Source organism: Rhipicephalus sanguineus, chromosome 6 (genome assembly GCF_013339695.2).
Source record: "Rhipicephalus sanguineus isolate Rsan-2018 chromosome 6, BIME_Rsan_1.4, whole genome shotgun sequence".
Classification (NCBI taxonomy): Eukaryota; Metazoa; Arthropoda; class Arachnida; order Ixodida; family Ixodidae; genus Rhipicephalus; species Rhipicephalus sanguineus.
Genome location: NC_051181.1, coordinates 52,800,174 through 52,827,882, shown reverse-complemented (window position 1 = coordinate 52,827,882; position 27,709 = coordinate 52,800,174). Strand labels below are relative to the sequence as shown.

Here is a 27,709-nt window from a genome sequence, read left to right as displayed (position 1 = left end):
TCCTTTGGTGCCGCGCTGAGCGACCGAGTCTCTGACCAGCTTGTCCACTCGGCGTGCCTCGTCCAGCGCCTCGCTCATGCGTTCGTCTACGACGGCGCCCAGCTGGGGCTCGATGGCGCCGATGCGAGCACAGAAGGCGCCAACTACGGCTTCGCTGCTCGCCTGCGTCGTCACAAGAGAATGGGTGAGAAGGCAAAAAAGTGTCAACGCAGAAAATGTCCGTCCGTCCGTCCGTCTGTCCTGACGGACGACGGATGGATGGATGGATGGACGGATCAGCTTTACTCAGTCACCCATCGATCAGTTTTCAACTCCCGTATCACAAACCAACCTTATCCTTCTCTGATTTCCCTTATTGTTCTTGTGCCCTTAATGCACGCTAAGTGCATAAAAACAATCCGCAGGGCGAAATATAATTAAATTTGGTTTCTGAATGTTGCCTTGACGTTTGCTTATGAAGCACATTAATGGAACAGAAACGATAAGTAAACCAAGCGATAAGGATAAGGTTGGTTCGTGCAGCACCTCCTCGATAAAAAATAAACAAAAAGAATTGAGGAGGCCTTGCTTTGTAAATAGACGTTTTCGCGATTCCGATAGTAGCAGCTAGTGTTGTACCCCAAGAAGCTGCCGGTCATTTCATTTATCCTACTTTAACAGCGTTAACAGCGAAGCGGAAACCGTGCTTTTAGGTTGTCCCAGACTAAGGAAAGTCTCTTTTTTATGTTTCCGGATAAATGGAAGGCGCATAAAATTCAAGAGTACTTTTTATAATTTTGTGTATTGCTTAAAATAATAATTATTTCATATATTTTGCTAAACCGATCAAGAAAAGCGTTGAAAGCCTGCGGTCTACTTGCCAAGGCTTTTTTTCACAGCGTAGTGCTAGTATGCTACGCCGGTGGACAAAACCGGAAGCCGTGCAGCGTCTGCGTTTGTAAACAGCGAGAAGTTCTGTACGGGCCGAAGACACTTAACGGCTGCATCTCACTTCACCCAAGGAAACGCAGCGAGCGTCATTGACAGGCGCATGTCAGGCGTTGCGCGAGCCGGGCTGGACTACAGTGAAGGAATGCTTTCAACACCATATGCATTTCCGAAAACAGCACATGACAGTATTATTAAAAGATTTCTAAAGGCAACGGCGTTATTACTTTAGCGGCACTGGTGTGCCACACTTGCGCTTCCACACGCAGCGCGCTGCTAGTGGGGGCGTACATTAATTTAAAAGAAACCTGTAGCCGGTGGTCTCAAACAGACATACAACTGCCGAGAGCTTGAAAATAGCGCACAAGTGGCAAAACGTAAGAAAAATTCGCGCCCGCACTCAGGTATAGACGCCAGGTTTGAAGTAGTTTGAATGACGAATAAAAGAGGTGACAATACGTCTACGCAGCAACACTGTAGCTAAACAATTATTGCCGTAATGTGCTACGTTCACGCAATGGATGTTGAGGGCCAGCTTCATTCAAATCTCCCGTAGTAGAGCACACTGTAGTCTGTCACATTCCATGGCCCACCACAACCATGGTCTCCGAGATTCCGCGCCGGCGGAATCTCGGAGGCCATGGTTAAAGCGTCTTGATACCAGCGAAAAACACTGGCCGCGCTAGCATCGGGGAGTCGCCCAAGACGCAGTTACGTTCTTTGCCTTTCGCTTCGTGTTGAGTGTGATTGCTCGTTGTCGGAGTAGTGTAGCTTCCAGATGCACCAATGGTGTTTCTCCACCGCCGACGTTCGCGGCTCCACCTATGAACCTCTGCCTCCCGTATTGTTGAAGCGCAGTGTTGTAGTGTATGCATGAGCAAAGGCCTAGGTTACCCCATTACACGGGGGCGCACACTATGCCGTTTATCTCCTTAATTAACGACGCTTTGAAGAAGTGTATATCGAGTACCAGTGTTTATTATTCGTTTGTTGATTTCATCTTAGCGCGGGACTCACGATACGCTGTGTCCAGGTCATAAGCGTGCGCAGGGTTCCCCTTCAGGGGGGGCGAAGGTTCGTCGCAGCGCCCCCCTCCCTATTATGTCAATGTATGCGGGTGCCTTTGCGCCCATCTTCTCGCCCCCCCCCCCCTACAATGTATAGGGCTGATCCTTCTCGCCCCCATGCCCCCCCCCCCTGCGCACGCCTATGGTCCAGGTATATGTTAACATTGTAGCGAAGCCTTTGAGTTGAGTAATGGGTTGCGCTCTTTCTGGCCTTCTGCTGGGTCGTCCTCTTGGGCTCTTCCCGCTCGTGCTCTGAGCTCGTGTTCTTGCTTGACTGTCGCCATTGAGCATCGTCGCCGACTGCCGTCTAATAAACACCTCAACAAATTGGTGGAGAGTGCTGTGCTCCCATTCGATGCCCCTGGAGCTAAGATCCCGTACCCTACCAACTACCATGCCTCAAGACGCTGCTCAGCAAACGCCTCCTCCAACAACGACCTCCTGCCCCGGTGTCCCCCGCATCCGCGACCCCCCTATCTTCACCGGCGCGGATGGGACCGACGTTGAGGTCTGGCTTGCGATGTACGAGCGTGTGAGCGTACCCAATAAATGGGACGAGGCAGGCAAACTCAGCAACTTGGTTTTCTACCTCGCGGGTGTGGCGGGCCTGTGGTACAACAACCACGCCATCGATTTCCCCACGTGGTCTGCTTTCAAGACCGCCATCATCGACGTGTTTGGCCGCCCTGCTCTTCGTAAACTGCAAGCCGAACAACGTTTACGTGAACGAGCTCAGCAGACCGGTGAGTCCTTTACGAGCTACATAGAAGACGTCCTGGACTTATGCAAGAAAGCCGACGCAGCTATGTCTGAGTCTGACAAGATCCGCAACGTTATGAAAGGCATCGACGACGACGCCTTCACTATGCTGCTCGCCAAGAACCCTCGTACTGTGGCCGAGGTGATCACGCTCTGCCAAAGCTACGAGGAGCTGCGCCGGCAGCGGTTGCTGACCCGTCGACCTGCATCACGCGACGCCGATCTCGCTGGCTTGTCGGCCATTTCTGATCAGTCCGCCTTGCTAGCCGAGATCAAGTCATTTGTGCGCGAGGAAATTGCCCGCCAGTTCTCCCTACTGGCCTTCCCTCAGCAGCAGCATGTTGAACAGCCATCGACCACGCTGCTGCCTCCATTACGCCGCGCTATTCAGCAGGAAATCGCGGAGGTCATGCCGGAATACCACCAGCCCTCTCCGGCGGCTGCACCGCTCAGTTACGCGCAAGTTGTAGCCAGGTCACCCCAAGCGATCTCTGTGGCTGCCCCACTTACTTACGCCGAAGCCATCGCCAGACCTCAGGCCTTTGAAGCGAGTGTGCCGGCTGCGTTTGCCGACGTCATACCTGGGCCACCGATGCAGCCCATCATGCAGTCGTATCAGCAGACGCCTCGTCCACCGCGTCCTGCGTCATGGATGGGACCTACCCCGACGAATCGATGGCGCACTTCTGACAACCGCCCGATCTGTTTCGCGTGCGGTTGCGCCGGTCATGTTGCCCGCTATTGCAATCGCGTGCAGCCGCTTCGTGTCGGCTCAGCCATCACCAGCTAGTCAAGCCGCCCGTATTTCACCGCCGCCTATGTCACCGTCGTCTCGCCCAGCTCCATCTACACGCCGTTCGCCGTCACCACGACGCCGATCACTGTCACCGATGCGGCCACGTCCGGTCCCACGTGACGAGGAAAACTAGTCGTCGCAGTCCACGAGGCAAGGGCTGCGACGCTGTCCAACTGCGAAAGCCCTCAGAGAAGCCCATCGAACGTGTTAGACGTGTTTGTGGACGGTGTTCGCGCATCTGCCCTTATCGACACTGGAGCCGCCGTATCCGTTATTGACGCCAAACTTAGCCGATTACTGCGAAAAGTGACGACGCAACTTCCCGGGCTCTCCCTCCGTACAGCCAGCGCCCAAAGTATTCACCCTACAGCGGTGTGCACAGCCCGCGTCATGATTAACGATGCTCTGTACGCCGTCGAATTGATCATAATTCCAGCATGCTCTCACGACGTCATCCTAGGATGGGATTTTCTCTCCCACCACGACGCCGTGATTCATTGCGCACCAGCCGAAATAGAGCTCTCACCATTCTCTGATCTGACGCCGGCTGACTGTCCATCGTCTGTGAGCAAGGTACTCGTCAAAGACGACACCACAGTGCCTGCAAACTCGTCAACGGCGGTGTCCGTCTACTGCGCCAGTCTCTCCGACACCGTTGCACTCCTCTCGCCATCTGACCGTGTTTGCACGAGGAAAGGCTTGCTGGTGCCTTTCGCGACCGTGCAAGTCACTCAGGGCAGCGCGTCAATTTTTGTTATCAACCCATCTGCGTACAGTGTTACGTTGGTGCGAGGAGAATGTCTCGGCAGCGTGGAACCCCTCGAAGACGCACAAGTTATGGACGAACCAGATGACACGCACTGCCCCAACTCCAGTACGCTCAGTGCTGTTACCACGTCTGGTTCGTCGCCCGATGACGTATTCGCTTCTTCCATTGCTGACAACCTTACGCCTCTCCAGCGTTCCCAGCTTCTGGGTCTCTTGGAAGAATTTCGCGCTTCTTTCGATGTCGCTCAAACTTCTCTCGGCCGCACATCTACCGTTACGCATCGCATCGACACTGGCGCCCAACCGCCACTGCGGCAACGTCCATATCGCGTATCTCCCACAGAACGCCGCGTAATCAACGAGCAAGTCGACGACATGCTTCGACGCAATGTTATTCGACCATCTAACAGCCCCTAGGCGTCTCCTGTCGTTCTTGTTGCGAAGAAGGACGGTTCTGTGCGGTTCTGTGTGGACTACCCACGACTCATCAAGATCACTCGTAAGGACGTGTATCCACTACCGCGAATAGACGACGCGATTGACAGCCTACAAGGAGCAGAATTCTTTTCATCCATCGATTTGCGCTCAGGGTACTGGCAAGTACCTATGGCTGATGACGCTCGACCGAAGACCGCCTTTGTCACGCCCGACGGCTTGTACGAATTCAACGTCATGCCGTTTGGGCTGTGTAATGCGCCCGCCACCTTCGAGCGCATGATGGATACTATTCTGCGCAACCTGAAATGGCACACGTGCTTGTGCTACCTCGATGACGTCGTCCTGTTTGCTCCAGACTTCTCCACGCATCTTCAACGCCTCCGGCATGTGTTGACGCGTTTGAGCAACGCTGGTCTGCAACTGAATCTAAAGAAGTGCCGATTTGCAGCACGGCAGCTGACAATACTCGGCTACGTCGTGTCCAAGGACGGAATTCTCCCCGATCCAGCCAAGCTTCGGGCCGTGACCGAGTTCCCGAAACCTACGTCCGTCAAACAACTGCGCAGTTTCGTAGGACTGTGTTCCTACTGTCGGCGCTTCATTCGAAACTTCGCGACTATCATATCGCCGCTGACGAAGCTCCTCGGAAGTAACGGGCCCCTCCATTCGTGGTCGTCAGAGTTGCGAAGACGCTTTCGCAACGCTCCGTCGTTTGTTGACGTCGCCTCCCATACTACGGCACTACGACCCTACGGCCCCTACAGAGGTACACACAGACGCCAGCGGTGTTGGCCTTGGCGCTGTCCTTGCGCAGCGCAAACCGGGGTTCCCTGAATATGTCGTGGCATATGCAAGTCGTACGCTTACTAAAGCCGAGGCCAATTACACCGTCACCGAAAAGGAATGCCTGGCGATCATCTGGGCCCTTACGAAGTTCCGACCCTATTTGTATGGTCGCCCATTTGATGTCATCACCGACCATCATGCACTATGCTGGTTGTCGTCATTGAAGGATCCCTCAGGCCGCCTCGCCCGCTGGGCACTTCGCATACAGGACTACGATATCCGCGTGCTGTACCGCAACGGACGCCAGCATGCTGACGCCGACGCCCTCTCGCGCTCGCCCTTGCCTGACGACAATACACCATGCTCGTCACGTAACATTGTTGTTTCTTCCATCGACGTTCACACCATCGCTACCGAACAGCGCAAGGATAAATGGATCGCCTCGCTGATAGACTTGCTCACTGATCCGTAGGCAACACCAACCACTCGCGCGTTGCGTCGTCAAGCCCACCATTTCGCCATTCGTGACGACCTACTGCACCGACGCAATTACAACGCCGATCGCCGCCAGTGGCTACTTGTGATACCCCGCAGTCTGCGTTCTGAAATATGCGAGTCCTTCCACTCTGATCCACAATGCGCGCACTCTGGGGTATCCAAAACTTACCACCGCATTTGACAACGATACTTCTAGCGAGGGATGTACCGCTACGTGCAGAAGTTCGTTCGCTCCTGCCTCGATTGCCAACGCCGAAAACCTTCAACGCACGTGTCACCCGCTGGTCTACAACCATTACCTTGCCCTAACCGTCCGTTCGGGCGCGTGGGCATCGACTTGTACGGACCACTTCCTCTGACATCGGCTGGTAACCGCTGGGCAATCGTCGCTGTTGACCATCTAACGCGATACGCCGAAACCGCCGCCCTCCCGGCGGCTACAGCACGCGACGTTGCCTCCTTCCTGCTACACCGATTCATGCTGCGTCACGGTCCACCCCAGGAGCTTCTCAGCGATCGAGGCCGTGTCTTCTTGTCGGAAGTCGTCGAAGCCATTCTCAAAGAGTGCCATGCTGTTCACCGCAAAACTACTGCTTACCACCCGCAGACGAATGGCCTAACCGAACGCTTTAACCGCACTCTCGGCGACATGCTCTCAATGTACGTCGCCGCCGATCACACAAATTGGGATGCCATTCTGCCCTTCGTCACCTACGCTTATAATACCGCCCCTCAAAGCACAACTGGGTTTTCACCCTTCTTCTTATTGTACGGAAGGCACCCGTCGCACACCATCGACACGATACTCCCATACAAGCCGGATTCAACTGAGTGTGCGCCGATTTCTGACACAGCCAGGCTTGCGGAAGAGTGTCGCGAGCTTGCCAAGACTTTTACAACGCAGGAACAAGAGCGGCAGAAGAGCATTCGCGGTGGCACCACCACTTCTGAGTCCACGTTCCTCCCTGGAGCGCTCGTATGGCTCTCGGTCCCTACCACTGCAACTGGCCTCTCTTCAAAACTACTGCCGAAATACGAAGGCCCCTATCGGGTCGTCGAGCGCACATCCCCGGTCAACTACGTGATCGAACCCATCGAACCATCTTCGGACATGCGCCGTCGAGGGCGCGACATAGTCAACGTGGAGCGCCTCAAGGCCTACTATGACCCACTCATAGTGACGAACTGTTAGGTCGCCGGACGGCTCCCTTTTCGTTCCCGGGGTAATTGTAGCGAAGTCTTTGAGTTGAGTAATGGGTTGCGCTCTTTATGGCCTTCTGCTGGGTCGTCCTCTTGGGCTCTTCCCGCTCCCGCTCTGAGCTCGTGTTCTTGCTTGACTGTCGCCATTGAGCATCGTCGCCGACTGCCGTCTAATAAACACCTCAACAACATGTTCAGCTACCACAATGGTTAAGTCATGATTGTGTGCGTTAGCCGTCGCGATGGAGATGTGCCACCAGGTGTCAACGTGGGTACATCGATGTCAAGCGATGCTATAGCTGCCAAACACCAACACACATTGTACAAGCTCTCATACATCACTACGCAATAAGCACTACTTTTGTGAACACACGTTTCACTTTCGTGTTATACCGATTCCCATGAAGGAGCGATCACCCATGATTTTTTCCTCTTCTGAGGCACAGCTGCATATAGCTCTCTCGCAGCACGGTGCATAGTCATCTAAAACTTCACTCTTTCTTCTAATTAGAAAGACAATTGGCTCCGATGCACCATAATAAAATTTATCCAGCCATCCATTCATTCAAGGAGCAGGAATGCATAGCTCCATATTTAGCAGAATGAAGGAATAAACCTTCTCGATAACCTTTATCTACCTTCTCTGAAAAGTATATTAAAACGTACAAACAACGTTCTTTCTCGGTTGATGTGAGACTGCTCAATTTCCCGTTAGCGGTGGTGTTCGCCAAGCCTTTCATCCATTTTCAGTATTTTGATGCAGGCTAAATGCTGGAGGCCTGTGTACTGTGCGACATCAGCGCATGTTAAAGAACACCAGATGGTCAAAATTTCTGGAACCCTTGACCACGGCGTGCCTCATAATCATAGTGTGCTTTTGGCATGAAAAACCCCAGGTAATATTCATACAGCAAAAAAGTAATAGACAACACAAACGCCGGCCATCAACTGAGAGACCATATTACGATAGATGTAAGGTAGAGCAGGGGCGCAGCAAGATATTTTTTTCGGGAGTGGTTGAACCACCCTTTATATGTGTTCGTGCGTGTGCATGTGCGCGTTCATATGTGGCGTCATTTTCTCTAAAAGAGCCAAGTCCACTTTTACTGGAGCTGAGGAAACGCAGTTCTTTGATACTGACAATATGGTCGGACCAGCTCCAACAATTTTTTGCCAGTGTGTACACGTCACCAAAATACCTAAAATCTATATTGCGGCTAAAATCTATATTGCGGCTAAAATCATGGCCTACTATCGCCGGATTTCAGGAGTAAAATTTGGATATGGCTTTGATAGACTGGGACATTTCATTCGAGGTTGAATTAGCTCGTAAAAGTAGTCTAAATCGCAGCGAATGAACGATAGGCCTATAGACCAGAACACAGCGAATTCCATGCGTAGCGCCATGTTTGCATCGCGCGTCGCGCCATCTATCGCACACGCCGACGAAACATCATCCCGCGCTGCCATGCGAGCAGACGCTACACAGAGCAAACACGAAACTCCCGAAATTCAGCACGTCGCAGAGCTTGTTTCGCGTTTTTTCTAGCCTGGACATTTTCGCTCTTTTCACTGGAACATCAAGAATACCTTGCTCACGCAAATTTACAATGTATGAACTACGTGCTGAGCAGGCTCCGGAAGCAACCTCGAGGTGCGTACGCTGTTACATTTCTTAAAAAACGTCCTACGCGTGAATCGTAATTGCAGTGCCGCTCGCGAAAGAGTTGAACGATGTTTTGTTGCCGCATATTACAAGTTTCACACAAAGTTTTTTGAAAACTCATCATTTTAAGATGCATCGCGATATAATTAGAGTACGCTTTTCGGGTAGCTTCGCGGCACCTAATTTTTGTTTCGCGAGCGCTCTTACAATGCTGCGTCTTGCTCACAAAAGCGTGCTATCACACAGTATCACTTGCAGTATCGGCCATCGATCCCTTTTGGAAGCTATCTGCGCGATTTTAATCCTGAAACGATGATGCTTTAAAAGCGAAAGCGTGCTACTATTAGTTAAGCCGGTATTGAAATGGGCGGCACGCAGCTGTCTCTTATTAAATGTGTGCTGTGTAAGTAGCTAAAAATTTAGCTGTTTGAGCTAGCGCTACGCCTGCGACGTAAATACACTGGCGCCAGTACTGTTTACTTACGTGCCAATGTATTTATTATGTGCAGCTGGACACCTCATGTCCAAATAAATTTGTAGACATCAAACACTGAAATCAAAGCACGAAATTCTCGCCAGCTGTTGAGGAACACCGTACCGCTTACTACCGTTTGAAGGTGAAAGCTTGTAATCTTGAAAGCAGGCGTTGATGCCACCAAAAGCACTAAAGCTTGATACCACGTTGAAAGTGGCAAAGCATGCTGATTGCTTGTGCTTGAGAGCACTGCCGTTCACTATACTTTGTCAAAAGAAGCGCTCAAAGGTATTAAGTGCACCCCCACACAAAGCTTGCGTCTGCCTCCAAACCAGCCGCGTGTCACGCAAATTAGGTTTGTAAAATCGGATAGGTGGGCATCACGCTATAGAATACACGCAGTTAGTGTACTTACTCACGCATTTCCACTCGGCTCCTAGTTTTTCTGTTTGAATTACAATTATTCACTCGCTGCGAAGCTGAAAACAGCGCACCGGCAGTTCCCGCGGAGGGTTGTGATCATCGCAGACAGCGCTAAGTAATATCCTCCTGTTGCGCTGCTTGCTTTGGCATCCAAAGACGACGCAGTAGTGTCCAGACGAGCTCTTACACACGAAAGCGGCGTGAACGGGTACTTTTCGCCGTCATTTGTTGCATGGGCGTAATGGCGATGACTTCGGGCAAAAGGCTCACCGTTCTGGACTGCCGGCAGCGTTTTCTTGTCCTTGGCATCTGTTTACATGCTTTCAAAAAGTGCTTCAGCTCTTCTTCTTCTTAACTCGTTTTATTTCGCACCGTTTGTTTGTGTGTTTATCCTGTTACACCATGGCACATACCCACTCTGGGGGATTGGCCAAGAGTGGGTATTTGTTTGATTCAGAATCAAAATGTGGTACGTTTCGTAGCTTGAATGAAATTACACACCGTCTCGGATCACTTCTTCTTCAAGTTGTTTTCTTTTCTTCAAATATACCGTCTTGGAGCGACAGAAGGATATGATACTGCAGCGCCAAACTCTAAAAAAAAAAAACACTAAAAGGCAGAAAGAAGTAGAAAAGTCGGCATCTTACTTTTTATGTTCGAGTGTTGGCCTACAACATCATGTCCTTCAGTATCTACCAATTCGCCCAAGAAAAACTAATTGTGGAACGAAAGCACGATGGGAAAGCAGCTGGGACACAAGTGAAACATATTGGATGCGGCCATGTTCGTTGTTTTCTTCACGATCGTTGACGCAGCGCTAGTTTAATGGGCCTGGCTCAGTTTGATTCAAACAATTGTAGCGTTGGGCTAATTGTTTTATTCCAAACTGCATTTTTGAATTCACGTTACAATGAGGAATGGCCCCATTTTGATTACAATTACTTTGAAAGGGAAAAATACTTAGGCGCGTTTTACTCTTTCGTGAAATTTAGCCCTCTTTCGGTTTCTGCATTTGGCTCTTCAAGACAGAAAAAAAAAAACGCCACATATACACGCTCGAAAAACTGAAAAAAAAAATATGCGGTGGGGGGGGGGGGGGGGTATGTTGAACCCCCCTGGCTACGCCAGTGGCAGAGTCAAACCTGAAACGATTAAAATGAGTTCATTTGCAATATTCTCATTTGCAGCTAGAACTCGTGTGAAATACTTATTTGCAATACAACAGAACTAATTTTAATATTGCGGTTCCATGAGCTTCGAGTTGTCGACTAATTCGTGCTCGCGATGCCAATCGCTGGCATCCTGGTTAGCTCAATTGGTAGAGCGACTGCCCCGAAAAGGCGTTGCCCTCAAGTTCGAGCCTCGGACAAGGGGGAGGAGGAATAAACTTTATTATGAACCAGCAATTTAGGTTCGTTGGCCTAGGCCTCCCACGTGGGGACGTCGAGGTCTTGCCTCTTCGCAGCCTCGCGGGCTTGCTGGATGGCCCATAGCTGATCGTCGAGGTGGGAGCTGCGCAGGGCAGCGCACCATCTCGACGAGAGGGTCTCGGTAGTACCATTCTGATACTGGACGGGACATTCCCACAGCATGTGAGGGAGCGATGCTACGTGTGTCTTGCATATCTTGCAAATGTTCGTAGTGTATATGTCGGGGTAAATCTTGTGATATCGAGAAAGTGACGGGTAGGAGTTTGTTTGTAGCAGGCGTAAGGTAGTGGCCTGAGCTCGGCATAACGTGTGGTTAGGTGGAGGGAAGATTCTTCGGGAAAGGTAAAATGACTTCGTAAGGTCGTTATAACTGGTGAGACGATCGCGGTCGACGCCCTCACCTATGCGGCCTCCGGCACGGTTGACTAGACCTCGTGCAGCGGAGTGGGCTACCTCGTTGAGGTTGGTGAGATGCGGGTGGACATCGCCTGCATGCGCAGGGAACCAGACGAGAGTAACTTGGTTTTCGTGTGTACGAGTCGTTTGGTGTAGAATGCGCAGTGCTTGAGGGGAGACTCTTCCTTTGGCATAGTTGCTGATGGCTGTGCGAGAGTAATTGTAAGCGACTCTCGGACAAGGACGAATTTTTTATTATCTAGAGGCTGTCCTTTCTGACAGATCCGTATGCATTGTCTTGCGGCTTCGTGCAACAAACGGATGGTTGTCAGTTATCCTTTCCTAAAATGATGCACAGGCCTCCTCGAAGGCATGCGCCTGGATGGACTTGCAGCCTGAGCCCAGCCAAAAGGCGGCTGCAGGCCAGGAAAATCGATCAACGCACATGTGACTTATTTTCCTACTCGTGGCGCGCATTGACTTGTATTATCCTGCACAATTTAGTATGATGGAGGCATCAAAATAAGGGAAGCAGCTCAAACTAACCGGCGCATTGCGTGAGTGCATGCATGAACGGCAGCACTTCGATTAGTTTGATATCGCGACACCAGTCGCCTTTATTCGATGTCACGAAATCTGGCAGTCTTTCAGAGTTTCACCATGTGAGAGAAGGCCCAACGGCCCATTGCTTTCCAACTATTGTGCGTGCATGCGTGCTTGCGTCATGAGACGTGCATTCATTGGCATTTTATGCAGACGTCCAATGCCACTATTTCGGTGCGGCTGCTTAAACGAGCTGTATTATCTCACGGAAGCAAAGACTAATTTGAAATAAGATTATGACTTACTCGCTCCTCGAAGTGGTTTGCCAGGTATAACTTCTTGCCGGTGTCAGTCAACCGCCCGTGAAACTCAGCGGCATCTGCCTGTTGTTGGCACCCTTGCTCGGGTCACCACGCGATGAGAATAATAGAAAAATTAACCCTCCTCCCACTAAGTTTCATATAATATTGATGGTTTAATACATTATCAATGATACTAGGCGATTGAAACATGGTAAGAACTTCTTATTGGAACTTGTTTCATCTAGGCATATCAAATTTTTGGCCAGACGGTAGGTAAAGCCAGTCGAGAAACAGCAAAAGAAACCAAAAGGCCACTTACGAAACACTGCATCAATAAAGAAACACTCGTCAAACCGTTAATACTCGAAATCAAATATTAAGATTTACCGGCAGCTTAAGCAGGTGTTATGATTTTTCTGAATGAAGAAATAAGTGTCGGCGACTTCCCTGGCTCCCGCGTTGCTGCTTTGATTCTATTTATATAAAAAAAATGCATCTAGAGCATCTCCAACTGCGTCACTCAAAAACTTAATGAAACCTTCAGACTGATGCCGCTTGTCCAAACGCATGTGAAAACGCAGCAGTACGTTTTGAGATAATCGCTGCACATGTTTGAATGAAGCTCGTTGGCCCTTGAAGAGAAAGTAACAGTTTTGGGTGTTTGACAAGCGGGATGTCGATTTGGGGCTTGCTTTAGCTTACATAAAGTTACTGCACATCTTGAAAGCAGTCCTGAATAATAGAAGCACTAACGTTAGAAATTCATTAGTATGCGTCAAAAGCATATACTACGGCTTGATGAACTCTATTCTAGCGTAAATGAAGCGCATAAGAGAGAGAGAGAATTTATTTACATGAGGGCAGAGATGTCGGTTTAGAAGAACTTGTTGGTGGGCGAGTTGGTGCATCTTAATACAAAAGGGATAACTGCGCTACCTGACACACACGAAACAACCATAGACACACACAGGCGCAGTGTGTGATAAAATTCAGAAAAAAAAAAAAAAAAAATCTGCGCCTGTGTGTGTCTATGGTTGTTTCGTGTGTGTCAGGTAGCGCAGTTATCCCTTTTGTATTAAGCAGAGATGTCGGCCTGAGCGATAGCGTGCTCTGCCCTACTACTCTACACTGGGGAACGGGGATAGGACAGCGAAGTAGTAATGAATGAAACGCAGAAGTTCTAGAGAGAGAGAGAGAGAGATAATAAAACGAGAGAAAGGCAGGGAGGCTAACCAGAATTGTAGCATCCGGTTTGCTACCCTACACTAAGGGGAGGGGGAAAGGGAAAGAAAGATGGAAAGGACAGCGGAGAGAAGAGTGTTATAAAGTGCTGGGCTTCCGAAAAACACCTATTCACAAATAATCGATGAAGTTCAGAGAAGTGTATAATGCACCTGTTATATGCTCTCTATATGCATTATAACATAAGAGGTGTTATGCTCGAGGTTCGCCGTGTGCCGTAGACAGAAAATTATCATCATCGTGAACCGGAACGTGCTCTCTTCGTTCTCTTCTTCTTCTTCTGCTTCGCCCCCAGTACACGTGCGCCGCTCTGTCCGGCGTGGGTTACAATAACTCTTATGGTCGAGAGAACGAGTACCAAGACAGAGGGAGAGAGAGAGAAAGAAATAGATAAAAAGAAAGAGAACGAGAGAAATTCTAGGCGAAGAAAATTTCTTGACGAGATTCGTACTCGCGTACCCACAATCCCAAGGCGAGCGTCGCAACCCCTCGGCTATCCAGACAAGATAGCACAGCAGAACATAGCCTTAAACAGTGGGGTATAGCAAGGAGCCTGGAAAGGAATTGGAGGGTGAGGAGGGGAGAACGAGTGCATAGAGAGGCGAAGAGAGAGAAAAGGAAGAGGAAAAAAAGGCAGAAAGACAGAGAAATTAAGAAATACAGAGAGAGAAAGAGATGGAAAGAAACAGACAAAAAAAAGGAGAGCAAGCATAGCCATGCATAGTATAGTATAGCAAGAGGTGGGAAAGATAAAGGTGAGAGGGTAAAAGCCTAGACAAGCAAGAACTAGCTATACGCCCACCAGATCTGCTGTTAGCCGGCCTTGCGCGGCTTAGTGCAAGCGGCGATAATTGTTTAATTAGGTGCTTTTCGCAGAACCGTGACATGGTTTTTCTCTCGAGTTATATAGCCGCAAATATAATAGATCTGTTGCATAAACTATTCGCTTTTTATGATTTCTTATAATATAACAAGCACCGGCGACCTTAATAAAAGAATATGTCCGCTGCAGCTGTTTCATTTTGGCATGTGCTTTTAAATCCCGCACACTTCAACGAATTTTGTACAGAGTTTGTAGCGATCCCTGAGTTATAGATTCCCTCTAGTACAAGTAGGAGCCTTCAAATTAATGCGCCCTTATCCATTTGATTGAAATGCATGCGCCACTAGTTAAAGACAGCACTTGACTTCGCGTGTTGAAGAGCAAAGATCTGCGTGTTGATGCTGTATATTTTGCGAACACGGATCAAATTTATGATATGTGTGTTAGCAATTTGGGAAGTGTTGCCTGCTAGCCAAGACATTCAATAAACAAAAAATCAATTCGCTTCTCCTCTGTTTCTTTTCGAAGCTTCCGCGATCTCATATCGCGCAAAGGCGAGAAGCTTATTATTCAAAGGCAAATATAATCGCTGTCGTGCAAACTACTGCTGACGTTATGTTTTGCACAGGGAGGGTGAAGGGGATAAAACATATTCCGGAGGAACAACGGGGTAGCATTAAGGCAATACCCGCCAAGGGACTTTGCCCGTCAACGTGGCAACATCTCTTCATGCCAGAGACTCATCGCAAACGGGAAGGCAACAACAAGCTTAACGCGACACATCAGCATTTAGACGAGGAAGCGAGGAGCAGTCGTTGCTCTTTACGCGTCGCTTTCCGCCTCGCCTTCAATTGCACGCATCCACCTCCGCTCGCTCGAACGGACGCAGAAACACTTGGAGGAAAGGCACCGCTGGCAATGACCTCGCCTCGCACGGTCTATTCCTAGCCCCGACCCTTCAACTTTCCTGCTTAGCCACGATACACCACATGACACGTCCGAAGGCAGCAACGGCGCAGGTGTCTTTTAAACGTGTATTAATGCAGAGCATTTCATGGAAAGCATACTAAGGTTTATAAAACTGTTTCTGGGTTAACCTAAAGAACGCCATTTTCGTAGCTAGAATTCGGAACAAGATCACTAGCGAAGTTAAGGAGGAAGTAAAAGTTGTCACATAAAGCTATAATTAGGACTAAATATACGTGACAAATTATTTTGAAAGAAAACCTAATTAGGAAGTCCCTGTCGCTTTGTGTATAACGCCAGCACTGCCTAATATTCGAGTACTGTAAGCGTAATGCTGGTGCTAAGAATCTAACAAAAAAAAAAAAAACACGTCAGGCCTGCGCTGAAACCGCAGCACAGTCACAGCGAAAGCTGGAAGAGCGTCGTTTCTAGAGCCCGTTGTAAGCTCTCTTGGGGCTACAATACAAGTACACTAGAAAGGTACCCACTACGCCATAAATCACAATTTTTGTGAAGTTGGGAAGCACCTACTAAACCATTATTTGTCATTCTGCGGAGAAGCGAGGCACCAGCTACACGTCTGTAAGGCATTATGTGCACGTCGTTGACGCGACGACTGATGACGATGAAGAATTATGTCTCAGCCCTTTGTAATGGGTTGGAAGCTTTAAACGGCCCACCAGTTATGTAATTTGCATTGGGTGACGCCCGGTCGCTATTTCCCTCTCCCGTCATGCTGTATAACATACGTTGACGTGGGAGAGAGACGGCGGGGGAGGGGGGTGAAGAACTTTACTGAGACCCCGAGGAAATGGATCATGCGCTTATGGGCTTCCTTGGCAACCAATACAAGTGCACTTGCGAGGAACCCACTACGCTATAAATCATTGTAATTTTACTGAGACCCCGAGGAAATGGATCATGCGCTTATTGTCTTCCTTGGCAACCAATACAAGTGCAATTGCGAGGAACCCACTACGCTATAAATCATTGTAATTTTCTAGAAGTCGGGCAGCAGGCACTGTGTCAGTTTTCGTCATTCTACGGAGAGCATTGGTACCTGCTAAACGCATGTAAGGCATTATGCGCACTTTGTTGATGCTGTGCCTGATGACGGTGAAGAATTATGGCAGAGCCCTTGGTAATGGGTTGGAAGCATTCAACAACCTACTCGTTGCGCAATTCGCACTGTGTGACGCCTGGTTACAGAATTCACGTTGTGCGACGCTTGGTGCTTATTTTACTCTTCTACCACGCTATATTGCATATGGTAATGGGGTTCCTTCTCGACATGAAGCCTGTATAGGACATTTTTGCAAAGCCGTTTCGAGCACCGGCATGGCTCAGAGGTTGAATACTGGGCTCCCACGCAGAGGGCCCAGGTTCGAACCTCGTTCCATCCTGGAATTTTTTTCTTATTTCGTTTTTTTTTTCTTATTTCGAGCGATACTGGTTACGGACACCGGCGGCGGCGGCGGCGGCAGCGGCGGCGGCGGCGGACAACTACGGCGCCAAAAACGGCCGGTGAAATGATCTCATAACAGCTTTCGCTGTAATAATAGATATGCACAGCCATGCATGTATACATCCCTGTTGCATTCACTCGCTACAGCAGTGTTGCTTGGGGATATTCGCCACCGGAGTTTAGGCGCCTGGCCCACTACATGGTTATACGCCATAAACCACCTGATTTATTGTTTGCTCAACAAAAATCGATCGACTGCCTTTCAAGGCTGCCGAGTAGTGCACTTCTTGGCATAGAAGAGAGGTTTTCGCCTCCAGCATTACTGCATCTTGGCGTTGATAACGGCTCCCTTTATAACGAAGAAGAGTCGGCAATATGTAAGCGAAGGAAACATTTTTCCTAGAATGGAGATATGTTTAGGCATTAAAAAATAACTTGATCTAGTTTGTCTTTAACAACGTGAATCAGCAGTCGTTGATTACATTATCCGATAAGAACAAGCCGTTTTTGCGACATTGTAAGTGTTTTCTGTCCTATACAGGCTGCTTTTTTTAGGCAATACAGATTTTTAATAAAAATCCTATTACAGTAAGGCTCCTGTCATTTTCTTACACGAACTCTACGTCGAGGCAGAAATATTTTACCCCAGCATAAATAACACCGTTCTGACTCATTAAGAAAAACTCGTTAATCAACTTTGTAATTATTGACTTGAGGGGAGTTGTTTATGCTAGAAAGTTGTAGTGCGTGACAATTTATGGCATACCCATTTTTTTAGAAATCACATAAGTTACACGTAATTCGACATATTCATAATCAAATTTCAAGGACGATATCGAAACTGATGGCGTCCGGCGCGCACGAAACGCGATGACTTGTTACGCGAGACTGGAACTACCCGCGACAAGGAAGTGACGAAATTTGAATGAAGGCAAGTCCCGGCCGTATCTTTTTTGGAAAAGCCGCAAGTCATCATACTTTCGCCAGCGGAGCGCTTTACCTGTGCGTGTGGCTTTCGGTCCTCATATATTTCTTTCAAGCTGCTCGCAAGAAAAGAGCAATATCAAGTTTTGTTTGCCTGTGAAGCATAAAACTCAGAAGCATCCACTGCGGCGCGTCTTCTTGCAGATTTAAGAAATAGTTTTTTGCGCTTGTCTGCAGTTTATGAAAGAAACAGATACGCGTCACAGATTGCACCCAACGAATTCGCTGTCCACTTGTGAATATTTGCAGAATAACAGCCGACTTTCTTTACCCGGTTCGGCTTTGGCGCGCCTTGATTCAAATTTCGTCACTTCCTTGTAACGCGCACTTCCGGTCTTACGTAAACGAAAGCCCGCGTTTCCTGCGCGCCGGGCACCGTCACTTTTGGCATCGCCCTTCAATTCGATTGTGTATATCTCGAATCGCGTGCAACTCTCTTGATGTCGAAAAAAATACGTGTATGCCATACACTGGCAGGCACTACAACTTTGTAATACAAACGACCGCGATCAGGCCAATAATTATAAGTTATTGAACTCGTTTTTGTTAATTAATCGCAACAGTGTAATTTCAACTGGGGCAAAGTATTTCCGCCTCGACGTAGGCTTCGTGTGCGCAAACGGCAGGAGTCTTATACTGTCATAAAATTTTTATTAAAAACCTGTATTTTCTAAAAAAGAAACACGCCTTGTATATACTCTGCTATTGCCAATAAAGAAAGCAGTTGACAGTCAACAATTTGTCCTGTGCGTTCTTCCGCTGTCCCGTCTTTCGCACTGTTCCGCCATAATGTACGAAAACCAACTAGCCAGGCTACGAATTAGCTGTTATGCTTTAGCGACGCTGTGAGCGTTACTTCAAATGATGATTGCGGGAATATCTTGAGCATCTATTTACTGTTGCGAGTTGTGTGTAGTCCATGCAACGATCTTTTCTGAACGCTACCCTTCATTTTAACTGCACCAAGGAACATTTTTGTAGATAATCTCGTTTCATCGCATTTTCTATGACGCTGAAGCTAATTTAATACAGGTTGCATTTACTCTTCGATCTATGTAGTTGAAGAAAATCAGCGCACAGAAAAACGAAGACAAAGAAGAGATGAAACACACACACGCTGATTTTCTTCAAATATGAATACGCACCAACTCGCCCAACTAGCTATCGTGTTACGATCTGTGTAGGTTACTCATCCCAACGTCGACCCACCAGATAACTTCGATACCATACGGCTTTGGGTCAATGAAAATTTTAAAAGATAAAAACACCTGTGACAGGCCGGGGTGAAAAGGCCAAGCAAACACGAGGAAGGCCACACAACTGACCGATTACGAAGACAGCATTCTATCGATACCGCGCACTACCCAGCCATTCCGGATGCAATGAGAAATCGTTTCCACGGCAGGTGCTGGTACGTGGCATATTGTTTTGCGCGAATGACCCACTGGCGGATGCACACGAGCGAGTCTAGTGCCCCCATATGCAGTGGAGAGGGTGTGCTGCGGTAAGCGATCCACGACTTCGTGTAACAAACGCTTGTCCGTGCCAGGCTGAAACCTCTCGCTCGCAATTATACGGCGTCCGTTGCTGCAACGCGGCCCGAGAGCGATGACCGCAGGGTGGACGGCGCGCTACGAAGCTCGCCCGCCGCCGCTCGGTGTGGCGCAACTCTTGGAGGAAGCAGGAAAGGACCGCGCTCGCTTCCGCGGAAGAAAGACGCCGAAAAAGCGACGCCCTACGAGGACATGTCCTCGCGTCTTAGCCCACGCGCGAGTGAGCGTTTTGCGACGCAGCCCCGGACCATTGTGCGCGCTCGTGGGACAGCGTAACACCCGTCTTTTACTTCATCCAAGATACGGCGGCCGCTGAAAAGTACCCGCGGCTCTGTGACGCTTACGGACGGCGTAGACAACTTTCCGCGTGGAAGAAATCAACAGCAAGACAGTCCCTGCCAGAGCTATTTAGAATGCCACTGCTTCGAGGCGATACTTTTCATTTGGCGGCAAACGTTCGCACATGACTGAATATAGGGAAGGTCGAATTTGCGGCTCCTCGAATGGATGCAAGTGTAGCCTCGGCAGCATTCTATGTCATCCTAATAGACAATAAAACAGAGTGACACCATGTTACTACCGTAGAGGCTGTGTAAGCGTCCATTATATACATGCGTTGATATTGGCAAGCTTCAGCATTACATTAAAGATAGGGTAACGGCTTACGACGTCTATCTAACGTACCATATCCTCGAGTTTTATACCATAGTCGACCTGCTTTTCTTTGTTTCGAATTTCACACACACAAAAAAATTCCTTCTAACAATGATGACAACACCAATCTGTGACGTAAGAGCGATGAGATGCCACTGGCTCAAAATGTGTTTTTTCGTTTTTCGACATTTTTCACGACGCAACCTTCCCTAGATTTTCCACACTGCCAGCTTGCTTGCTTTCTAATGTATCTTGTCTTTATTGCAACGACATATAACTAACCAGCTCCGGTATGAGTCAAAATGGTTGTTCGTGGAATGTCGCTGGAGACAACGATATTCCCTGTTCAACGATGTAACGCCACTTCGACGATATAACGATGTAACGCCACACCATTTATACCGGCCTGAGCCGGTATAAATGGTGTCAAAATATGCCTCTTCACTGCGAGCTGTTACAGAAACACAAATGCGGTGTGGGCACCAGTACAGTCTGTTTTTTCGCCCTTGCAGGTTTGCAAAGCCTCCATTCCTAATGAAGATAACCCTTCTTCCCATCGCCGTAGCTTGCTTTAGTTGAAAAACTGAATAAATGGTAGCTTTAGGACTGTTCATTGACTTTTTCAAAACAAATGCAAGCATGCTCTTTACATTGCCCATATTATGCCAACGAAAGAAGAATGTAATTGAGAAACTAGCAAGTTCACTGAAGCGCCCATTCACTACACCAAAATTACTTGGAACGTCGCCTGCAAGTCTTCTGCGGCAAAAAGCAAACAACTTAATAAAATAATTTTTGTGCAGATAGAATTAGACAAAGAGTTTGTGACAACGATTCCGTACAGTTATGTATGAAGTGACATGTCATACTGAGAACTGTGGGCGCAACTTGCACCCGCAGTCTCTGATTGCTAATATGGAATGCAACGCAGTTTCGCCGGTAGGTTTTCCAGTTACATGCTGCCATCATTATTTATTTATTTATTTATTTATTTATTTATTTATTTATTTATTTATTTATTTATTTATTTCTTGATGTGCGACATAAAGAAACGGAGTTAACTGCATCAACTCCTTTTTTACTGTAACCGATTCATAACCGAACAGGCAATCTCGTGAAATACCATTGCGAAAGGCGCGTCAGATACTAAGGAAAAAATGTTGCCACTCAAAACTTATACGCCATGCTAATCCCACTGGCTCCCACATCAGCCAGAGCAGAAGCATAATACTACAGGCTTTATTTATTAGGTATGGCCAATATCCCCCTGACAGAAATTCACTCGTATACTTGAACGGAACGCAGAGAATGTCTGCTGTAGGCGTGCTGCTCCACAGTGTTTTGCAAAGCGGAAACACCTTGATGATATGCGAAGATATTCTTAGATGTCATTATAGCTAATATCCTCGAGGGAAATTGATAAGTTCTGTAGCCCCAGTGATTGGTTTATTAGAACAATTATTTCAACATTCAGAGCTTATGAACGATAAGATCACCGTTCTTTCGTGACATGAAATTTTTGTGACAAGATTGACAAGGAAAAGCAAAGATAATGAGAGGCGCTGCTCTTTCTGAATGCACTTGGCAAGTAAAGGAGGCATGTTCATAGTTGCATGTGACCTAACTGTCGTAGATAACGTCAGCGGCTACAGCCATTACGCGCCCTTTTGCGGTTACGCCTGTAGAACTTTTGTCGGCCGCGTCCAGACAGAACGCTTAAAAGCACGAAGTCACAAGAAGAGAAAAAAAAATGCTCCTCGTATCCTTTGCGCGAACGCATGAATCGAGGGCAGTTGCACGCATTTTCGTATGCCACCCATGTGGCGCACTCCCCTTCAACCCACTCTCCGTACATGGTCCAATTCCAGTTGGCGGGTGCTGCTCTGAGCGAGATTATTCGAATGCCTTTCAGACACTTTTCCTTTAGGTGATGCAGAGGGCACTATCTAACGTCCCTATTGAGAGCCGCACTTTGAATTAATATAAAAGGTTAGGCTATTATCAAGACTCCAGTCGGCAAACAGCAGCAAATCAAAGCCTTTTAAGTGGAATAACGTTTTGACTTTCTGGGACAAGCATTAATCGGGGTTGAATTCTTTCCAGGACACGTGCGCTTCAGGCAGATGGTTTAAATGTCCGCTTACTACGAATTCGCCCGAACAATAACGCTGAAAACATATATCCTCAGACGCCTTTGATCGGGCATATTCTGCTAATGATTTGATGTGGTCACGTGGTTGCGACGGCGAAGAGCGCGGCAGTCAGACCGGCAAAGATTGATTTCATTATTGAGCGAACCCGTGACTAAAAAAACATACAAAAACATGGCTGATCCCTCTGTCTCAGGAATCGGTATAACACGAAAGTGAAACGTGTCGTCACAGACGCAGTTGAGCGTTTGTTGTGCATTCTTTCGCCCCAAGCTCGAAGGAATGAATGCTACAGCATCAAATTGTAATGTTACGCGAAGAACGGCAAGCCGCTCGAAACTCGCAATGCGCAGCTCAAGAAGAAAGGACGCGCGGAACGAACATACACATGATGAGCGCGAACAGTCACAGTTGTAACTCATTTCTGTGTGAGCAGCGTGCTCCTTTCACAAAAGCGGCCGCTGCAGTGAGCGAGGTGACCTTCGTGCTCTTAACGTAAACTTGCAGGCAGAGCGCAAGACGTACAAACCACCGAGATCACGAGATAAGCGCCCGCACGAGCGACCATCCCCTGTCGAGGCGCGCGCTAATCCGCGTGGGCGACGACTTTTAAAGCGCGCTCTTCGAGCCCTTCGCGCCACCTCGCTAGTGATAACGAAAACACGCTGTACCACCGATCTCTGAGTACCGCCACCGGCAAATGGTGTACATAAATAGTTCGCCGTTAGCATAGCAGAGAACGCGCCGTCTGTGGCGGAGTCGTTTCGCGCTGCGCGCTGGCGATCGAGAGGTCGTAAGTTAGACTCCCGTTTATGGAACTTTCTCTTATAGTTTTTTCTTTGCCATATGTTAGTCTTTATATTTTACAACGTCATATCCGTGACAGAAATGCGTCAGTGGAGCCGTGGTGGACCCCGGCATAAAACACTCTCGTGCTAAAAAAACACTCGTAGTGCAATGATAGCGGCTAGCACGGCCGTCCATCGTCAACAATCTGATCTTCGGTTGAACGCGTTAGCTTTTATACATGAGCCACAGGGCATTCGAGTATTATACGTGGTGGTCTCTATAATGTTTTTCACTTTTCGTGTGGTACAGGCCAACTGATTAGGGTAAAGTTTTCTATAATCTTTTGATACAATCAGAAGCAGCTTGCTCAAAGCGATGGCAGGTGTAACACTTTTAGTCGGTTAAACCAGCTCACAGTAAAACAGGAAATTGAGTACGCGTGTCAATATCCTTTCAGAGACAAATACCGGTCTCAGGCGGGCACTTGCAATCGCGATCAGGGCCGGTCCGGATTGGACTTCTTGACCACGATAGCAAGTTTGTCACTGCTACACGGTATACAGCCTAACCCAGATCCAGCTTGGCATAAACGTCAGCCAAATCGTGATCACGGAGCCTGATCACGATGCGCAGATCGCGATCATCTTGATCCCGACCGGCAGTGATCGCGGTCATTTTTTTTTTCATTTAATCCATCGCTCAAATACCTGGCATGCCATGCGCAAGTCAGAAATTTCTTGAGTTTCCCAGTGGAAAACGGCGCATATTGTTGATTCGGTCACCGTCCCTTGTCCGGCTCTTCTGATATCATGCATGCAGGATAATCTGGTGCCTTTCGAATTGATGTCTTTCGTTCCGGCTTTATCCTCGCGCAAATAAAATGTGGAATTGTTTGCTTGACGCACTTAAAAGTAATGATCGTTGCGCCGATTTTGAAAATGCGCTAGATATATACATATTCTTGGAACAGTGTATAACGAATTTTGGTACGAATATTTTCTTGTTGATCTTCATTGTATTAGAAATTCATTGTTCGTTGTATTTTTGTAGTTGCTAACCAATAGCGTTAGTGAATTTGTGTGTTACATGGAATGTTATTCTTCGTGTATGTATCTCATGTACATTATGCCTTCTGTAATTACGCCGAAAATGGGATCGAGAGTATCGAAAAATACATAAATAAATAAAATAAAAAGCGACCGGGCAGCAGCACCTGATCCGGCTCGAGCCTAATCTGGATCGGCCCTCATCGTGATCAAAACTGCCCGTATGACGCCGGTATAAGAAATGTCAATAGAACAGGCCTCTGATCACTTATACGTTTCACACCTGTTACATATCACCTTCCAGCAGCATGTTGCGAATTGTATTTTATATAATAAGTGATGTGTATTTTGGGCCGAACCATAACTTCTTTTAAGCAAGCTGAAAATGCAGCACTAAAGAAAGATTACCATGCCGAATAGTGTTCTGTAAATGTTTGTCACAATCAAAACACCATCAATATAAGCGGATTGCCGTTCCGACCATAAAGCGTCCGGCAACAATAACCACGCACTTATTTTAGTTGTACGTTTGAGCAAGTGAAATAAGCTTTGAATATATACAGTGAATCCAGACTACGCCTAGCAGGCAAACTGTCACGGCAGCCAATACTCCGCGGAGTTCCGCCAGTGTCTGCTCGCCCTAAAGGAGTTAATGTGTCCTTTGTAAAAGCACAAAGGTCTTGTTACGTATCCTTCGGGGTATCTCCGAAAGCGCGCTCAACATGTGGAACGCAAGAATGCTAAAGGTTTAAAACAGGGCAGTTAAACAGTGCTCTGTCGGTTGTTTGAAACAGTGCAGTTAACTGTGTCACACTATAAATGCGCCAGCACAGAAACTACACTGATGTAAAAAAGGCGTTTCTTCAAAGATATAAAAAATAACTGTTCATTTTTAGCGCATGTTCACCAGCTTTTTTCTATGCAATCTGTTGATGCTTTCAGATATCATTCCACGTTTACATGCATGCTTTATATAATCACTCTATTTAGTAAACAGAATTCCGTGCGTGGGGTAATGAGAACGTTCATAACTGAACTTTTAGTTAATTAATCAGATGCGCTTCGAGTTCTTCAAGTAATGTCCTCCTTCACTTTGGGATCCAGCTGGATTACTACATTTACGCTACGAGTGTACTAAGATTGAAAAAAAAATACACTTGTAGAAATGGCGAAAACGTTGAAGACATTTCAGATTCTGCACGAGTCGCTAGTGCTAAGCGAGAACGTGATAACAGTGATCATCCGGAAATATCGAACGAAGACAGAAAGTGAAAACAGCGATAAGCGGCCATACGCCGATGCTCTCTACGCCAACGCACCTTTCCGGTGGCGATAAGCCGTGCCAGTTCGGAGGCCGGCTTTAGAAGGAGGGGTTCGGTGACAGGGGGCAACGTGCCGCGACCTGGGTTGACGGCGACAGGCGTGCACTGCGCCGCACGCCGCGTCCACCACTACGTCCACCAGGCGCCTCACCAGTCCGCCCATCCAGGCACGCCAGGCGCAGCCCAAGGCGGGACCCACAACATCAACGGTCATCCTTACCGACTCCGGAGGTGGTGGAGCTGGCGCGGTGACCTCTTCGGCCATCTCATCTGCCCTATCGATTCAGCCCAAGACAGACGCTGGAAGACAACGTAGAACCGCCTTTCTCAATATCAGTCATATACGCATAGGGAATAATATATTTAAATGGCTGTGGACTGAAGGTCCGTTCACGTAATCGACTCTTAGAGGCCGCGGGACCAAGTTGGCCGCGGATATTCCGAGCACACTCAAGTCGAAAAGCCACCGGCGCTTTGTGTATTGTTTGCTAGAATGGTTGCGAGACCAGCCGCCGAGTGACTGATTCAAAACAGTCGCTTTCGACTGAATTTGAGCAATTGAGACAATGTGAGACTGACCGTTTTGCGACATGAGTGTGCTAGAGCGCTTGCCACCAACTTGGTCACCACGTCTGCGAGAGTCGCCGGTGCGAATGAGTCTTAAGTGAGGCTCATTATGTAAGTCTCACCAGCAAATGTAGATATCCCTCTGACTTGCTGTATAGCGTGGAATATCACTGGAGCCATGCCGACAAGCGCACTTGCAGACGCTGATGAAGGAATGCTCTCGCATAAATATGTTGGCTGCACAGACATTCCTTGCTCGACTACATCTCGCCACTTGAAGCCTCAAGCTGCTGTCAAACTTTCATATTTGGACCATTCATAGGTTTGGTCAGGTTGCTGGACATGGTTCACAAAACGACGGCAAGTCTTTTGGCCAGTACTTTTTTGGAAATGTCATTAGCGGTGCTCAAAAGTATACGGTACATATTTCCTGAGCGCATATGCGCAGGCCTACCGAGGCTGTCGCAGGAAGACGCTACAATGGTTGAAAACACGAAGGACTGCACTCTCGTACGGAAGTGTCAATGCAAGTTCGCCATCGCACCTGTACAATACATCGTTTTTTCCTGTTTTCGTCCAGCTTGTCTGTACAAGCCCCAATTGACGGCTAACTCTCTCATATGTGGTTCTTTGGCAGCACTTGCTGTGGTCTGACTTCCTTGACACTCAACCCAAGCATATAACAGCCAGTTTGCTATTTCTTCCTTATTCATCTTCGCAATATCTCCAATAAAAGCTCGCTGTTTAGAGATGAGTACTTGCCCCAATCAAACAAAGATGCAGGAACACTTCAGCCGAAGCAGTACGCGCCGCGGTTCATTTGCAGTTATATCGACGACACTTAATATTCATGTGAAGCCGCTTTGTCTAACAGACACTCGAATCGAAACTATGCACAGAAATAAAAAAAAGAGTATGCTAAGCTGTGGAACAAGTTTATGAGCGGCCGTGGCGACTCACCGTAGTTGCTGAAGCATCCAGGACTCGTCAGAGAATCCGTGTGGTCAAGAGCGACAGGCACATGGTGTCATCGTAACGAGATCACGCACATAAACCGCCCATAAACCGATTACTGCACACGACAGAAATAAACTTCCGCTGTAAGTCACAGTCCTTCTGCCCACATGAATGCTGCCAAAATAAGATGCAACGCAGACGAGCTCTAACACATTCAAAGAGCCCGAGTATTGTCCTCACGAATGCCAAGTACAATGGATCCCCGGCACAACGTACTAATTGTCTGGTGTAGGCAGCCGGAAGCTGCGTCGGAGGCCGCTGCATCCAAGGTCCCAAGTCGTCTCGCCTTGGTCGGTGCCTTAGCGCCTGACAATGCTGCCAAGCAACATCCGCCGTCAAATCTACGCGCGAACTTCACAGCAAAATTAGTACGTCCACCATTCAAAGGGGATTCTGCAGGACCTGCGTTACTAGACACGCATCTGAAGCGCCGATGTCAGCAAGTAGCCCACCACTTTCGTCAATATAGCACAGACTCAGCACGGAGTCGGCGCACGAAGCAAACGCTTCTGGAAAGGAGTCCTCCGATACGCTGACGACGAGGTCCGCGTCCTCGGGACCAGGCCAGCCGAGCGGGCGCCGATCTTATCCGCGGTCGGCTCGGTTCTCCGTGGCGCGTCGCGTCGGCGGCCGACGCCTTGTGCCGACGCGGGTCAC

General features: G+C 48.3%; 1 long non-coding RNA gene across 1 annotated transcript; it reads right to left on the bottom strand.

Moving 5' to 3' along the window:
• LOC119395783 (uncharacterized) lies at positions 1 to 27,709 on the bottom strand. Its single transcript, XR_005184320.2, has 3 exons — positions 26,996 to 27,709; positions 25,466 to 25,768; positions 1 to 162 (listed from the first exon to the last, which is right to left on the bottom strand). It is a non-coding gene; the product is annotated as an uncharacterized LOC119395783 (long non-coding RNA).